Source organism: Protopterus annectens, chromosome 6.part1 (genome assembly GCF_019279795.1).
Source record: "Protopterus annectens isolate FY-2018-M chromosome 6.part1, PAN1.0, whole genome shotgun sequence".
NCBI classification, from domain to species: Eukaryota; Metazoa; Chordata; order Ceratodontiformes; family Protopteridae; genus Protopterus; species Protopterus annectens.
Genome location: NC_056738.1, coordinates 62,618,020 through 62,633,340, shown reverse-complemented (window position 1 = coordinate 62,633,340; position 15,321 = coordinate 62,618,020). Strand labels below are relative to the sequence as shown.

Below are 15,321 nucleotides of genomic sequence, written 5' to 3'. Positions count from 1 at the left end.
ATGTGTGTACATTGATATTTATGACATAGCTGAAGGAGGTGTCATGATTCAGTCTGGACTCCTTCTCAGCTCCTCTTTACAAAACACTAACGAACATGAGCACTAATCCCTGTTATACTCTTTTACACGCTTAACACCCTACTGATCCTTTGTGATCAGGCTACAGAGTATGTCATGATAATATCCTGGCATGTCCAGGGGTCGGTTTTGTGTGTAGTCTTCAGTCCAGCTGGTGGATATTGTGATATTGACACAATGTTACATCTGCCTCGTGTACACACACAACCCTCTCCTCCTCCCGACAAACTCAGATATATGTGTGAGATGCACCTATATAGACATACAGGGAGCTGAACTCTCTCAACCCATGACTGACACAGTCTATCAGGTGGTGAAGGTAATCACACACACCACATATCAATCTCACATATCCTCTAGCAACAGTACTCAAACCACATTAGCACACATTGACATACTCGGATGCTGTAAATGTACTCTACCTAAGCAGCAGAGACCTCCAAAGCAGACACACACACACCTGCTACCCCACTACAATACCCACATATCACTAAGTTCACAATGTCAGTGTGCCACACAGTCACTGCCCTTCCGGCTAAACAACTCACCTAATACACTTGTAATAGGTGACACTTATGTTCAGACACACTGGCGTACCGCTCACCAGCCCTGATAAGGGAATAGTCACTTTGGGCTGTCTGTTGGGTGCCAAGATCTGCCACATAACACAGGCAGTCAGGTCACTCCAAAGCAAGTACAAGACTGGCACCATCATTGTCCATGCTGGTGTGTGTAACCTCAGACGTTACTCCCTGGACCACATGACATGATACATGGAGGTACACTCTGATCATGTAGCCCAGGCCAGTATGACCCTGACCTTGTCTAGCATCTTACACCCACCAATTATGATGTCACAGTATACGGACACACATATCACATTTAACAGTTGGCTAACAAATTTGTTTCATTCATATGGGATACAGTGTCTGTCAGTGTATGGTGACATGCTCAACATGCCACGCAGCTTCACTATGGACAGCTTGCACCTGTCACCCTTGGACTTTGGTATGCTGGCTAAGGCTCTTGCTACCACCACAGTGCCTTTTTTAAGCAGGGCTCAGAAGACAAACCCACCTCCATAGACATCACAGGTTAAATGAAACTAAGGGTAATGCTGCTCAACAACAGTTGTGTTAACCTCATATTGTGGCCACTCAGGACTCTCCTCAGTATGGAGGAGAGCAATATCTGTGTACTGACAGACACCTGGTTCAGGCTCACTTATGCACACCAGCACTACCAGGTTATGTTTCATACTATGCTGTCTGACAACAAGACTTGGAACAGACAACACAACTAGGGGAGTATCCATATACATCACAGATACACACACCTCCAGGTTAGTAGCACTGCACAAAGCATCACAGACCATAGATATACAACTACCATTGTGCAATACTGCCTTTCAGTTTGTTGCCTGCTACAGAACACACTCCCAAACTCAGGAAGCACACTCGGCTTTTGTGGGAACTATGGATAATATGAAGTTCTCCACAGACACCATTATATTGTGTGACTTCATATACACACATATTGACTGGGGATACTACTCAAGCCCCGACAACCTCACCCAACAGTCACTACAATTTGTGGACTCATATGCTTTGGCACAACCAGTCAGCACAGCCACAAGGGGGAATACATATTGGACTGCTCATCACCAACACGGGGACTCTATGTTCCACACCAGCGATATACCCCTCATTGGTAAGGTCAGAACATACATGTATCTCACAGGACATACATATACCCTCCACACACCCATCCTGGGTAATCTTGGTGAACTTCTCATGAGCCAACATCTCACTTCACTGAAGCAAGGTGGTATCCTTCAGAGATCCTGAGACAGTGGCATATACGGCTCACACTGCTGCATCTTTTACATACACATTCTATGGACACCTAGTGAACTGCATGGATTGTGCTATCCCAAATAACAACAAGACCCACTACTACAATGGCAGGGGACCTGTCTGGTAGACCCCAGCCATTAATAAGATGTACAACGTCAGGAGGACGCTACTACATGATAGAGCACAATCCCAGACTGGGAAGGCATCTGTGATCTGTACTAGCAGATAGCTACAATCACTCATGGACTTTTCTAAGGGCCGCTTCTACCAGACAACTGCACCTGACACGTAGGACTATCACACGGCCTTCTTCAGTTATGTCAGGAACCTGGGTGGACACTCACTGATATGCTGTGAGTTACTGCATACTGACTAAACCTACCCTGAACCCACTGGCATTGCCTACATCCTGGCAAACAGTTTCAGTGCAGATGTCTCCCGCCCATCCCCCCTAAGGAGCAACTATCCATCCCAACAGAGTATAACCTCCCTGACATCACACAGTAACAGGTGAGTGCTGCCCTCCCCACAGCGTACATCACAGTATCGATGTGACCAGATGGTGTCCCAGCCTGCATCATACACGAGCATCACGACAAACACAACCCTCACATTACATCACTGTTCAATATCGGAGTTACCACAGAATATGTACCCAAGGAATGGTGTACTGGGACATTGGTCCCGCTCCACAGAGTTGGTGCCACAACGGACCACAGACAATATTGCCCTATAAGCCTATGTAGCCTGTTCTGCAAAGCTATGGAGCATATTGTCATAGGACTCCTACACATAGACATCGGGAACCTACAGACACTGTGTCCTACTCATTTCAGCAATGTTGTGGGCAGATCTTGCCTCTTGAACCTGTAGGTATTCTTTAAATGGCTAACAGGTCCATCGACATAGGGACGGCTATCCACACAGCCTACCTGAACCTTGCAAAACCATTCTTATGCATAGGCTCACCAGCGTCAATTTGGACACATATCTCACACAATGGATTGATACCTAGATCAGGGATAGCACCCACATGGTCAGGATTGCAGGTGCCATGTCTGGCTATACACCAGTTACACATGGCATCCCACACAGCTTGGTCCTGGGATCTCTCTTGTTCAGTATATATTTGTCTTACTTACAGGCTATCACAGGGGGAATATGGCTGAACATGTTTGCACTTGACTGCAAACTGGGTGCCATGATCAACTCTCCAGCTGCCACATGCATACTCAATCAGGGCCTCACAGAGATGGATGACTGGTGCCTGAGCCATGGCCTACAGCTAAATGCCATTAGTTGCATAGTCATCCCCTTTGGGAGTAACAACATGCCCACACATTACCACATAGGTAGTACTCCATTACATACGGTAGAAGTTGTTAGGGGTTTGGGGACATCACTTGTTCGTACTGTCGCCTTTAACATTCACGTTGCCAAGATGGTTGGACACACCTTCTATGTGAGCCACCTTATCCCATATGGTTTCACATCTAGATCGAGTGAGGTCATTGTGCCCCTATACTCATCACATCCATGCTTGGTTACAATGCCATATTTGGGGTGTACTTTACCTGACACCTGCAGCAACTGTACTGGCCACGGACGGTCCTCACCAAGCAGATCTAGGGACTCACACAGATGCCCTGCATAGTTCAGATGCATTAACTCCAGCTCTACTCAGTCACTTACCACCTACTCAGATATGATGTGTGCCTGTTGTTTACAGCTATACCCAAACCAGAATTACTGGACATGCTCCACCTCAGGATATCCAACTCCCTTGGAGCTACACACTGCAGGGACATATACCTCAGCACAGATGTTATAGGACATTGTGGAGGGACAGATTCTTATCCCAGAGGCTCCACTCACTACAGAATGTAATCCCAGTTTCACATAGGCAGAGCCACCCACTGACCACCTACTGGAGACATCTTGACGACTGTATGGGTGATTGTATATTTACCCCTGGGATATCTTCTGTGTCCCTGCTAGACAGAGACACACTAGCATAAACGTACATGGGCTATCTTGTGTGACCTACTATTCACACACACAGTGTAGTAATCTGACAGGGTTGCGAATGCCAAACACACTCTGGCTAGGCTTGTACATGCCCTAGGGCAGATAGCCTAGTATAGACCTCTGAACCTATGCTAATGTTCAAGATGCACAATGTTTATTGCTGATACTGTTTGCAGGTCTTTATCATCTTTGCTTTACCAGTTTCCATGAAGAACTTCAGTATCTGCAGAACATATTTGATTATGACAGGGTTCCACTATATTATAGATGTGTCTGTTGTCATAAAACTGTGTGCACAGGGCGGATTGTTGTATAGTGACAGGTTCCTGGGTTAACGCATGCAACTGCCAGATATGTGTGGCCCACTGCTGTACTCAGACATGGCCTAAGTGTGTGAGCATGCCCAGTTCTGACATTACATGTTTTGTTGCCTGACATTTGTCTCATTTATTCAAGTGTGTGAGCATGCCCAGTGTGACCCTTCAGAATGCTGCTATCTGAGGTCCACTACATTTGCTGATGTGTGTGAACATGACCAATATTAACATTTATACTGTATGTGTTGGAAGTCAGGTTCTGTTCTCACTGCAGGACTCACCTTTGTGTCATAACTCAACATGGATTATGCTGTGCCTGCAGGATTTCCATGGAATACTTTGCATAGACTTATCAACATTCCGTCATACAGGTGGACCACTGCAATACTGTCATGGTTTAGTGGCTCAGTACTTTGGCTATAGAGCACAGTATCCTGGGTTCGAGGCCCATCACTGATTTATATTTTCATACTGAGCAGACCACACTGCTTAAGGGCCTGTTAAGCAAATATGAGCATGTTGGCTTTTGTTCAGCTACGCCCTACTTAGACCAGGCTTGTCCGACATTGCTCAATATTCACCAACATTGCTGGACATTGCCCAATATTACTGAACATTGACCACAGTTGTGCTAGTTGGTGTGTGCGATTTTGTTTGCATGTACTACATGGTGGAAATTGCCGTTTAGCACTGCTTTATATTGCTTAACACATGGCAATTATGCCTTAGGTGGTGCTGCAGGGATGCCTATGTCGGATGCACATACTACACTCCCTGTACATGTTTGGAAGCAGGTAGTGTCAACTTAGGCATCTCTTTTACTTTATGTGCGAGTCAGAGAGGGGTATCATTTCCAGAGTTCCTACTGAGCCAGTGTATGTGCTATGCGTTGCCTCTTTGCCAATGCCAAAGCATACTGGGCACGCCTCCTTCTGCCTACTGGGGCAGGCTCAGGTTGTTCCTCCTCCGAGTCACGCTCTGCCTGTGATGGCCTTGGTAATGGTGGGGGGCTGTTTGGCCCAGGCCTATGCTGGTCCTGCTGCAGCTGTTTTTGCAGGATCATATAATGTAGCATAGCACACACCATGACAATTTGGGTACATGTAGTTGGTGAGTACTGCAAGGCTCCACCAGATGTGTCCAGGCACTGGAACCGTGACTTGAGCAGCCCAAACACACGCTCTATTACATTATGTGTTTGTGCGTCTGCCTCATTATGGCATTCCTGTTCAAGTGTGTGTGCGTTTCTGATGGGTGTCATCAGCCACGGCTCCAGTGCATAGCCAGCATCCCCCACTAGGTGACCATGTGGGATGTCCCCATTGGCAAATGTCTGGTACAGCTGCGTCAGATGCCAGATATGGGAATCATGGTAGCTTCCAGGGCAGCCTGCACACACATTCAGTATTATGCCCTGGGCTTCACACATGACCTGGCAGTTGATGGAGGGGAAGCCCTTGCGGTTGAAGTAGACCCTACCCCGCTCGCCGGCTGGTGCTTTGATGCGTTTGTGTGTGCAGTCTATTGCACCCACTACCTCAGGGTATTCTGCTATTTGCTGGAAGAGACGCATATTGCTGGCCAATACCTCACAGGAATTGGGGAAATATACATGATCACCGACATGTGCTGACATGGCATCCAGGAACTGGTGTAGTACCCTGGATGCTGATGCCTGTGATATCCCCATCATATCACCAGTTGGTCTCTGGAAGGTACCTGTTGCTAATATTCTTAGGCCAACACATACCTTGGTTTCCACTGGGATGGGTTCCCCTCTGTTGGTTCTGTGTGTGAGGCGTGGCCTGCACAGCTCAACAATTTGCTGCAGGAGGTCTCTGTCCACTCTATAGCGCTCCACTACCTCCAGCTCATGTAGCTCCTGGTAGGTTACCCTGGGCCTGTACACTCTTCTCTGTCTCCTCACTGTGGGTTGCCCAGCAGCATTTCCATTGTCACCACCCTCAGCATGTTGCATATGTCGCCTTATAACAGCAATGGCAGCCCCTAACATTTCTTTGTCTCAGTAAAGCTTTTTCAGTTTTCACTTCTATTAGCTTACTGCAGTGTCTCTTGTGAGAAACATAATGGACTGTTGTTTGCAGATTTTTAATTGCTAGGCTGGGCTGGGCTAGTGTACTGCCTGTGTAATTGCCTGATTCTGATTGTTTTCACCTGCTAGCTCTGCTAGTACTCCCTGGTAGCTTCCTATTTGTTGTGCTTCCTTTTTCCTTTCTGTTTCCTCAGGGGGGAGCGTCGCGCACACAAGCGCAAACACGAGCACAGCAACTAAGATGCACACACATGCTTACATGGGCTAATACTTGCTTATTCGGGTTAAAACGCGTGCACACCAGCGCAAACGTGCTTACAACTCTTTAAACGGCCTTATACATGCTTACTCCGGCTTAAACTCTCGCACTCACACTTACACGCGCGCACTCTGTCTTACTCGGGTTTACAGGCGCGCACACGCGCGCATGCACGCTCAGCAAGAAACTTTGGTGTTATCTATGGTATACACCTTTCATTTCTTGGCTTTCCCTAGCCTACCTGTTGACACACCTCTTTCCATGATGTCTAAATGACAGCAGACACATGCCACTCTCCTCCAGTGAGCTTCATTTCTTTCACACATACCCCCTCGTGATGTCACCTATCTTCTACTCTGTTACTCCACATATCCTACTCCTACACTCCACTGACTGTGCACATTTGCTATGTAAACTAGCGATTCACTATCCTAACACTCATTTACATAGGATTGCCTACTAATGCTTGGTTACATGTCTTAGACTGAGCTTCCCCCCTTAGCAACCTCTACTCAGTGGCCATCTTGTCTTCAGCCTGCCATTCCCTTGCATTGTACATTACCACTTTCAAAAAAATACAAATTTGTGGGTTTTAATTTGTAGCATTCTGGTTTTTAGAGCGCAGCCCGTTTGCGCGGCGCTGCGCTACGCTTAAACATCGTAAATCGGTAAAAAAAATAATTATTTTTATTTTAATTTTGCATCACAGAACATTTCCAATGGCCGTATATTTGGCCATTGGCATGCTTCCTGCACTGGATGCAACCTTTATTTGGAGTTGTCACAGCTCCGTTTTGCTATTTGCAGAACGGTACTCAGTTGTCAACTGAGTACATTTCTGCAAATAACACTGCTCTTACTCGGACAGGTTCGGGTTTCCTGAATCGCAAATCTACCTCATTTGTATGCATTTCGCCTGCAATTGAGGTGATTTGCATGTCCCAGCCCTGTCTGTGTAAGAGCCGTTTTAGGAGCTCTCTTACACGCCCCTACAGGCTGTTCCTGGATCGCTCGTTGGACATGATGGCTGCATGGAGTCTTACTCTACTCTTAGACTCCGTGCAAGCCATCGTGAATCCAGCCCATTGTATTACATTTGTTGGGAGAGGGTGCATGCATTTTATTTAAAAATTTTAGCAATGAATGCACATCCTAATGGCAAACATTGTGGCACATCTAATGTTATTTGCTGAGGAGTTGACAGCTAATCAGCCCAGCATACACACTGATTTTGGTGACTAAGGTTAACTTTTAAATGAACTGATAGTATTCTTTGTGAGAGACAGTTCCTTGAGTCTATGTAGTATGGGATGTGAAACTGTACCAGATGCTTTGGATAGGTCTAAACATAAGGATGCAACTATTTATCCTTGATTTAATCTTTCATGAATATAGTTTAAGGAAAGTTAATATGGCTGTTTCTATGCTGTGGCTTGGCCTATATTCATACTGTGTTGTGGAAAGAAATTTGTTCTGTGTTAGGCAGTTGATCAACTATAGGTGAACACATTTTTCATGTATTTTAGATAGAGGGGACACAATGACTCTGCCTGTAGTTTGCTAGTTTAAGAGATTTGCCACTTCACAGCAAGACGTTGTCCCGTTTGATTCTCAGCTAGAGCATCTTCTGTGTGGAGACGTGCGTGAATGAGCGTGCCTTCGTTGAAGGTTGTGCGTCAGGGCTGGTAACTCGGCACGTAAAAATCCACTACCAAACATTAGCGGACCGGAGTTCCGCTGTGGCGACCCCTAACTGGGATAAGCCGAAAGACACAACATGAAACAAAATAACAGGACTATTTCCAGAGTTTGGGGACCATAGCTTCTTGGAGACAGAAGTTTATAAATATATATACTGGGCATGCAATGGTTTCTGCAGCTATTCTGATATATTCTCGTGGTAATTGTCAGCTGGAAGAGACAGTGATTTTAAGTTCTTGAATAAGCATTTTTATCTTGGTAATGGAGCTCTGGTATGTGAGAAATGTAGCAGTTACACTGTCCATGGCACTTAATTATGTGTTGAGTCAAATGAGTTTACTGAGAGAGTTAGCGGCATTTATGTAGCATGAACTAAATCTGCATGCTACGTTATAGTTTGTTTCATCTGTGAAAGGGAATGGTTGTGATTTTTTTATCAGACTCTTCTTCTTCTTTCGACTTTTCCCGGTTAGGGGTCGCCACAGCGGATCACCTTGTCCGCTCATGTTTGGCAGTAGAGTTTTACGGTGTCAAGTTGCCAGCCTGGCACCCAACCTTTTAGAAAAGGCACACACACGCACTCACTTACGCCTACAGCTAATTTAGTGTATCCAATCTACATACAGCATGTCTTTGGGATGTGGGAGGAAACCGGAGCACCCAGAGGAAACCCATGCGACCACAGGGAGGACATGCAAACTCCACACAGAAGGCACCCCAGACGAGGATCAAACTGGAGAACCTCTTGCTGTGAGGCGGCAACGCTAACCGCTGCACCACCACGGCTGCCCTGATTTTTTTTTCAGACTGAATAAGTTTATTGATTGTTGCAAAAACTGCTATGGTGTTTTGCTCTGGTTTTCATGTAAGATAATATAGTAGCTTTGCTTAACCTTTAGGATGGTATTATTAGTTAGGGTTCTCAATTGATATTGTTTTAGAATGTATACCATTTGTAATGGCTCCTACATGCTGTCCTTAAGGATTAAAGGTTTCCTTAAAGAATTTACAAGTATTTTGGCTATTTTATATTGAATGATTCTAAGAAATTTGGTATGTTTCTATGCGGCAAGACTAGGTACACTTTAACCAGCACATTTGCAGCAGCACTATCTGCACTACAACTACTGTGACATATACACATACTTACATATTAGGTGCAAGAAGCAATGCTCTTCTAGCCTACTAATATATCAAAACAGTCATTACCATAATAAATATCACAGCTGCTTTTAACATTCTCTAAACTTGTTGCTTGCTTTAATATAATGCAGTAGTGTAATCCAGGCATCAGCTACTCACAGAACTAGTACATCTCTTGTTTCTACACAATTTCCTCATGGGCTGCCTGCTGCTTCTCTACTACTCTTTGACAACCCTAAACATTCCCAGATATGTTGTTGTTGTGTCTTTCGGCTTTTCCCGGTTAGGGGTCGCCACAGCGGAACTCCGGTCCGTTAATGATTGCTAGTTGATTTTTACGTGCCAAGTTACCAAGCCCTGAGGCACAGCCTTCCACGAAGGTACGCCCATTCACGCATGTCTCCATGCAGAAGACGCTCTAGCTGAGAATCGAACCGAACAGCGTCTTACTGTGAGGCGACAATGCTTCCGCAGCACCACCACCCATCCCTAAGCATTCCCAGATATAGTTGTCCCTAAATGCCTTATATAACTGAATAGTCCATTGTTAAATCTCTGTATGAGACACTGTACAAATTCAGATATTTTAATGTTTCAAAATAAAGAACTTAAAATTTCAAATCCATAGATGCCCTTGATATACTTCTGCTGGACTTATCCCCCATATACTCATGCAGGTTTGCTTGTAACTTCCCATATTATTCCATACCCTTAATTTGGGTAATGTAACTTACAGTGACGTCACAATTTTTGACTTCTTACACTTTATAAACCTCTTTATACGGCTTGTAGTTTTAACTATAATTAACCAATTGGTTGATATGCTGAATAAAACTCAAAAGTTGGCTCTATTCATATACGTTATAAAATACTAATTTTTTTTTCAAAAGAAAAAGTACTGCAAAATAATAACTTAATAAAGTCTGATGTGTAGACGACGGCGTAGTGTTGCTACTCTAACTTCCAAGTTTCATTTAAAACAACGAGCACCACAAAAATGCATTCAATTAATAACCAACACTAAAAGCCACTGTAAGTACACATGACTATATACAGCCTGACCTGAACACTAACTCAATAATAAGCACCTTCGCAACTCAGTACAGCAATCCAACCGTGTGCGCCAAAGTGGTTATTTTATACATTACTATTACCAAATATAATAATTAGTAATAGTGTGTCAAAACTCTATTACGAAAGTTCACGAAAGCATGGCTGGGCAAACAGAACAGAAATGACACATGCACTATTCAAAACATTTTCAGCTCTTTTTTAGCATATTTAAAGGTACTAAAACTGAGAAAAAATTAAGAAAATAAACGAGGACAATAATGAGCGGTTTGTTTCACACACCTTAAAAGACTTGGGTACCGGAGTTGCAGCTTTCCAGTCGAATGGTTTCAGTTTAGCCCTTTGATAATAGCTGTCATGAGGGAAGAGGGCCTTCCGAGTTAAAAAAAATGCTATATAATTCTTATTTTTTTCAGACACTTGTTCTCAGATTGTATTTATGCAGCTACACCTTTAAATATCCTAGCAACTAGATACCGCCAACAAAAGTGGCTCGAGCACGCCTATCGTAACGATCCCCCTTCGAGACTGTGGTTGCATATTTTTCTACTTTGCTGTCTTTTGTTGTACCTGTTTTAGCAAGAAAAACTAAAAAAAAAATCTATAAAGTTAAATGGCAACGTCCACATAACAATGTAAGACAACGTGTACTAAATGGCGTTTTCCGAGAGCGGGGACGACGACTTTTAAAAACCGAGAAAGTAGTATGTGTAGTACACAGATCTGATTTACGTACTTGTTTATAGTTTTGTTTTTGTGCGGCGTGTCTGCCTTGCCCGCAGTCTATCTCTCAATTTGGGGGTGCCCGGCTCCAGCAAGGGTCGTTTTGATGCCCCCTGGACACTTCCAGTCTAAGAATCACCTTTTCACTGCCAACGTTCCTAAGAACCATTTTAGTTCATACTGCAGATTTTTATTGGTAGTATGCACAGACAAAACCGCATCCTACAATACTCTCACAATTTTGCAGCCTTGTGTTCAACACTACGTTGACCCATTTCAGAGATGGGAACTCACAGACGACAGTGACTTGTATTTATTTGCAGTGATGATACATTTCAATAACTCTACCTATATAGCCAGCCTTAGGTGAAAAGTACAGTTGTGTACTCTTACCATAAATGTAGATGTCCCAGTGTGTTCACTGTTGCAGTCATGACTGTAGGGTTCTTCCTGCCAGCAGCAGCCCTCGATCGGCCAGAATCCCAAAGTCTAGATTGGGCATCAGCTGAGGTCGCTTTTATCCTGACGTCAATGTGCCAGGAAGTATAAAGACCTCAGCCGACGCCGTTGCCCCAGTTTTTCTTGCCCCAGATTTCAGGTGCCCAAAACCTCAGCAGCCAAAATACCTCATAACAGACAATACTCAAAGAAAAAACAAAAGAGGGGGTAGGAGGGAGTGTAACTCAGACTGCAACAGTGAACACACTCGAGCATCTACATTTATGGTAAGAGTACACAACTGTACTATGTCCTTCGTGGTTCACTGTTGCAGTCATGACTGTAGGGTTGAGTCCCAAAGCTAAGAAAGGGTGGCTGGAGGAGAAACAGAAGGAGCGGCCACAAAACCGGCCCTAGATTTAGAATAGAGAGGGAGGTTGTAATGCTTAGAAAAAGTATGCACAGAACTCCAAGTAGCAGCCTCTAAAATATCCTTGGTAGGAACCCCACAAAGAAAGGCTGCTGAAGTAGCAGTAGCCCTGGTAGAATGAGTCCTAATATTAACAGGAACTGAATTGCCATGAAAAGAGTAACAGAACTTGATGCAGTGGGCAATCCACTTAGAAATAGTATGCTTAGTGATTGCTTTCCCTAGAACAGTAGGAGCATAAGCGACAAACAATTGGTCAGATTTCCTGAATATCTTGGTCCTGTCCAGGTAAAAACGAAGCTGCCTGTGCACGTCCAAAGAGTGCAAAAGACTTTCTTCCTCACTTTGAGGATTAGGATAAAAAGTAGGCCAATGAATAGTCTGATTCAAGGCCACTGCCGAAACCACCTTAGGCATAAAGGTGGGATTAGTCCTTAGGGATACCCTGTCCTGATGAAAAATAATGAAGGGTTCAACAGCCATGAGTGCTTGCAATTCCAAAATTCTTCTAGCAGAGGTTATAGCTAAAAGAAAAGCAGTTTTCCAAGACAAAAAATTTAAATCCGTGGAAGCTGCAGGTTCAAAAGGAGACAAGGTTAATTTTTCCAAAACATAGTTAAGATCCCAAGTGGGAACAGGTGCTCTTATAGGGGGCCGAACATTCTTAGCCCCTCTAAGAAATTGTTTAAGTAATGGATGAGAAAAAATCGGAGGATCCGTATTGTAATGTGCAGAAATAGCAGAAGCATGAAGCTTAATAGATGAAAAAGATAGGCCCGTATGTAACAACTCTGCCAGATACTTTAAAATCAGAGGAATGTTCGGAACAGTAGAATCACCACCTTGGACTTGATTCCAGGAGCAAAATCTTTTCCATTTACCTGCATAAGATTTCCTAGTGCTGGGCCGTCTAGCTTCAAGGATTACATCCATTACCTGTTTGGAAAGAGTAGAGGTGTTTACAGACCCTGGATCTGCCAGATAGCTGCATTCAGAGTTTTGACATGACTGTGCAGGATCCAGCCGTCCTGTTGAGACAGTAGATGAGGGATTTGAGGCAGAATCCAGGGAGGCTCCTGAACTAGGTTCATCAGAGTGGAATACCAGAATTGTCGAGGCCAATTGGGAGCCAGTAAAATCATTTGTGGTCTGTCCTGTTTTATCTTCAGAAGTACCCGAGGTAGAAGAGAAAAAGGAGGAAAAGCATATACTGAGAGGTGTTTCCAACTGAATGAGAGGGCATCCACTTGCCATGCTAGTTTGTGGTAGGTCCTGGTGCAGAATGTTGGAAGTTGATGATTCTGAGGGGATGCAAAAAGATCTATGTCCGGACATCCCCATGCCTGTACTATCATCCTGAATATCCGAACATCCAACCTCCATTCGTGTGGATCCGAAAGTGTCCTGCTCAATGTGTCTGCCAGAGTTATGTCTTTTCCTGGCAGGAATTGTGCCTGTAAGTGGACTCTGCAGGTCAGTACAGTGTACCAGAGAGCAATGGCTAACCTGCACAGGGGGTAAGAGTGAGAGCTCCCTGCTTGTTTGTGTACCACATCACTGTAGTGTTGTCTGTCTTTATCAACAATTGCCCTGGTAAAAGAAAGTCCCTGAAGGCTATCAGAGCATTCTGAACGGCGAGCATCTCCTTCAAATTTATGTGCAGGTGAATTTGCTCCTTTGTCCAAACACCCTGAAGACATCTCCTGCGCATGTGGGCTCCCCAGGCATAATCTGAAGCATCCATTGTCAGAACTTGGTTGGTTGGTGGAGGACAAAAAGGCCTCACCTTGTTCTAGAGACAGGCTTCGGCCCACCAAAGAAACTCTTGCTGTAGACAAGGCAAAATCATGATCACTGTTTCCAAACTGTGATAATGTTGAGACCACACACTCTTGAGGTACCACTGTAGTTTCCTCATATGCAGTCTTGCATATGGTATTAGGAGAATGCAGGAAGCCATGGAACCTAAAGCCTGCAGAACCTTTCTTGCAGTCAGCTGTTTCATTGAAGCCAGGTGTTGGAAAGAAGAAGCCAGTTGCGCTTTTTTGACTGGTGTCAAGGAAGCCATCTGGGTTGTAGTACTCAGAAGAGCACCCAGGAAAGTAATTTGTTGTGTGGGCACCAGATTTGACTTCTTTAGATTCACTGTGAATCCGAGGTACTGTAGAAGATGCTGCACAAAAGCTAGACGCTGAAGTAGAGTGTCTTTGTCGTCTGCTTGAATAAGACACTCATCCAGATAAGGGTATATTTGAATCCCCTTCTGTCTGTAAAATGCCATTACTGGTGCCAGGCACTTTGTAAAGACCCTGGGCGCAGTAGATAAGCCAAAGGGCAGCACAGAGAACTGGTAATGCTTCGAGCCCGCTTTGAATCTCAGATACCTTCTGCACTCTCGCCTTATAGGAATATGCAGGTAAGCTTCCTTTAAGTCCAGAGTCACCATCCAAGCGTTCTTGCCCAACATAGGCAGCAGCTGCTGCAGACTGAGCATCTTGAATTTTGGTTCATCTAAGAAGGGGTTTAGTATGGAAAGGTCTAGAATTGGTCTCCACGAATTTTCCTTCCTGGGAACCAGGAAAAGTCTTGAATAAAAACCTTGCCCTCTTTCTAAATTTGGTACCAATTCTATGGCCCTCATAGCTAAGAGGGACTGAACCTGCAGTTGTGCCTCTGCCCATTGATGATTTGGCAGATCTGGCCAACCATTCGGTTTTGGCAAGGTGTGGAAATGAAATCTGTAACCTCTTGAGACTATGTCCAGAACCCATTTGTCCCGGGTTATGCGGCCCCAATTTTGATAAAAAAGAGAAATCTTTCCTCCCAAAGGTGCTTCCAGGAGAGGAGCCCATGGAGCCAGAAAGGGAGAGTCATAAAGACTGTTTCCTGTAGGGTTGAGACTTATCTTCGCCTCCTTTGGGAGAGGGGGCAGTCCACTGCCTATTCCTAAAAAGGGTTTGTGCCTGTCCCCTACCTCTGGAATGCCTGAATCTGCTTCTCTGAGGCCTCTCCGAGCTTGGAAAGGACCAAGGTTTAGCTGGCCAGTGCCTGCTAAATCTAGGAGGTTGCACCTGTAGAAAATCCTTAACCGTCTGTATAGATTTGGCTTTGTCCTCCATTTTCTTTAATACCTCTTCAGCTTTGACCCCAAACAAAACATCGTGCTGCAAAGGGGCATCCAAAAGTTTGGCTTTAACCTGATCTAGCAAGCTTTGTTCCTTTAA

The 15,321-nt window shown here is 44.6% G+C and overlaps 1 protein-coding gene across 1 annotated transcript in view; it reads right to left on the bottom strand.

Moving 5' to 3' along the window:
• The window catches only part of LOC122805383 (coiled-coil domain-containing protein 89-like), an 815,327-nt gene extending 804,233 nt beyond the window's left edge, over window positions 1-11,094 (bottom strand). Inside the window, exon 1 of the mRNA XM_044075483.1 lies at window positions 10,789-11,094. The gene's annotated coding sequence lies outside the window, so the exon portion shown is untranslated. The remainder of the gene's footprint in view (window positions 1-10,788) is intronic.
• Window positions 11,095-15,321: the final 4,227 nt, after the last annotated feature.